We start from the raw sequence: 3,391 nt of genomic DNA, 5'->3' as shown, positions 1-3,391 counted from the left end.
CCCTTCGAGCCCACCTCACTGTTAAATAAGATCATGAAGGACCTCCTACTGCAATGCTATTTTTCTGCACTATCCCGTGAGCACTTGGTGTGTTTTAAACTGCAGAAATCTATCAATCTTGGAATTTTAAGACTCAATACCGATGCCTCATGACCTCTGAGGCCCGAATTCCAAAGATTTTCGCAACTGTGAGTTCCTTCATCTCAGTCGACGTTTTTGCGAGTATTCCTGTTGTGTGTCTGGTGCTGCTATTTGCACGTTCTCTAACATGATATTCATTGGCTGCTTCGTGTGAGGCTTGCACAATGTTGCTGTGTTTGCATTGTGATCAGCGCTCTGTGTTGTGGCTATGGTGACCTCGTTTGAATTCGAGTCTCAGAAAAGACTGTAACTTCTGGCTTTTAAAAAAAAACTCTTAACATATATGAAGGTAACACAGTAAAGGATCAATTAGGATTGTGAGAATATATATGCACAGCGGCGTGTGAAATGCCAGTCATTTTTGAAGCATCAGGCTCAGGAAAATGACAGAGTGATGTGAAGTAACCAGATCCTCTTTTTGGGGGGAAATACCAGTCTCTGTGCTTTCTGCATTGTTTAATTCATTTGTGAGCTTTGCCTCATTTAGGATTTTGAAATTGTTCGCTCTGTACACAAGTGTACATCATTAATATCTGTCCAGAAGAGAGGTTGTTCCAATATTGATACCTGAGAACTGCACTGTGCACTCTCCCCAAGTCTGGAAAACAATTCTTCACATGGGCTTTTCATTTCCAGATTTTACTAAACAGAATTTAATTCAACAGATCTTGTCGCTGAGTAATTTATTTATTTGTATTCCACTTTTGCGAGCGGAGGGTCGCAGTGCGAGTGCGCTGGGCCCATAACTCAGAGGTCAGACCATACTCTTAGAGCCGTACTTTTCTGTTTATCATTTCACTTCACCCAGAATTGCCGAGTGGATAATCCATCTCGGCCCCCTCCACTAGACCCCAGCATTAGAGATACCAGTTTTCAACCATTTCGATTCACTCCACGTGATATCAAAAATTGGTTGGAGACACTGGATACTGCAAAGGTTACGGCCCCTGACAACATTCCAGCAATAGTACTGAAGACTTGTGCTCCAGAACCTGCCACTCCCCTAGCCAAGCTGTTCCAGTACAATTATAACACTGGCACCTACCCGACAATGGAGGAAATTGCCCAAGTATGTCCTGTACATAAAAAAAAGCAGGGCAAATATAACTCGGCCGAAAACCACCTCATCAGCCTATTGTCGAGTGATGGAAGGTGTCATTTACAGTACGATCAAGCAGCACCTGCTCATAAATAACCTGCTCAGTTATGCCCAGTTTGGGTTCTGCCAGGGCCATTCAGCTCTGGATCTCATTACAGTCTGAAGAGTCTAAATGGCCTCCTACTGTTCTTGTTTAACTCACTCGAGAGACTGAATGATTTCCTCCTGTATATCTGTAACAGGCTCAAGGCATTAAATGAAACAGCAACCCATGGATTATGAGCAACCATTAAACTGCATCTGCTGGAGGACGGTACCTTCGAAGTTACAGAATGCAAATAAAACTTTGTACTCCAGGTGTCCTCTCAGGAAGATCTGGTGACACCTATCTCTGTTTTGAATGATTCCCTTTGCAAAATACGCTAACATTCCACCCTTTCACCTCTTAACTTGGTAATAGGCTAGTGTAGGCTGAAAGGACTCCTCTCATTCCTCTGTAACAGGTCCATGTGGACTTCCCCCTGCTCCTGACCAGCAGTCTCAAAGCTCTAAATTATGTCTCAATGTTAAGAAGAATTTGATAACAGGGCACCTAAAAATAGGGGCGGCATTATACAAAGTCAATGAACAATGAATATTGTTACCCTGATTTATGATCTTACAAATTTCCCCACCAAGCATTTTATGCAGCTTGTCTGTTATTTTATCCTTGTCTCCTTTTATAAATAGCTTGGAACATATACAACCTTGCAGTGTTCTGGCACCGCGTCCACAAACAAGGAAGAAAGATGAAAAAGATTGAAAGGCTTCTGGTCCGTCCGTTAGCAACCCTCATACATCCCATCCAAATGGAGTAAATGTTCCCTTTCATTGTGATATGAAAAGTGATGTAAGGAAGGAGTTGACTGAACCTGTTTGTTCGGTGGCTGTAATTAATGTCAGACTCCATCGATGCTAATTATCCCAGTGGAAGGTTCCCATCTTTTAATGATAAATGGGCTGGCTTCAATGTGTTTTTACATAATATGAGTGGGAGCATCACCTACAGCACTAACAGGGATCTGCAACTCCAAAGAGAGGGGTAGGGGACATCATAATCTGATAACAATAGATTGCAAAGTTCCAACAATGGATCAGAATCTAAGAACATTAGACTGGAGTATTACAACAATGGACAGGAAATTATCCGAGGATGTCTTGTATCTTTCTACATATTATAATCTATGGCCATTAAAACTGCGGATCCTGTATGCACTTTACATTATTCAATATTTTTATTATCCTATCCTGGCTATCTTTGGTGTCCCTGGTGAGTCTCACTCTCCAGTTATCATTTCTATAAACCGTGTGTAACTGCATTACGATCTTCTAATTTACTCTACACTCCTTGCTACTGTTATTTTTCCTGCTAAGAGTCTGAATCCAGATATTAACTCTACAAACCGCTATTAACAGCATCAATGACTTGTTCATTCATTGTCTCGCTCTTTGCTTCTGGCAGTGTCCTCTGTTAACATGCTCAGTTTCAGCAGTGAGCCACGATTCATTGCATCACTATCCTTGGTACTTAAATAATGGGAGCATAGATTTCACTGTCTTCTGTTCTAGGTACAAACTCCATTTCTTCCCTTTGACTTCATTCCGTCCCTGGCCAATATCTGAGGGCTGAAACAGACGATCCATAACTGTGGTGATCCCTTTGGCAATGAGTTTATTCCTGAAACATTACCTGTCCATTCTTAATCTTAATAACTAATCCTTCCAGAATATACTTCACCGACACATCCCATCTGCTATTTGAGCCTTGAGCTATGAGATAAAGTCTTAATTATAGTATTAATCTACTGATGAAACTCCCAGCTTCAAACCTGGATAAACGAATCTTATCGATACTCCACAACTTGTATCTGAACTCACACAAAAATCCCATCCATCTGCCATTCCTGTGTACACTGACCTGTATTATTAATGGGTCTGACAATGCCTTTATTCTAAAATTCTCAAGCAGGGCATCACATCTGTTCATGAAACCCTCCTCAGTCTGACTGTAAATTAATCAAACCCCTGCCAGGTTTTCATATTTAACCTGATTTCCTCCATGTGCAGTCTCTCCCAAACAACGATTGTCAAATCTGACACCGACCCTCCCCA

The sequence above is a fragment of the Rhincodon typus genome, unplaced genomic scaffold (assembly GCF_021869965.1).
Source record: "Rhincodon typus isolate 14 unplaced genomic scaffold, sRhiTyp1.1 hic_rhity00000357, whole genome shotgun sequence".
Taxonomy (NCBI): Eukaryota; Metazoa; Chordata; class Chondrichthyes; order Orectolobiformes; family Rhincodontidae; genus Rhincodon; species Rhincodon typus.
The sequence above is the reverse complement of the archived record's forward strand: the minus strand, read 5'-3'. Positions refer to the sequence as shown.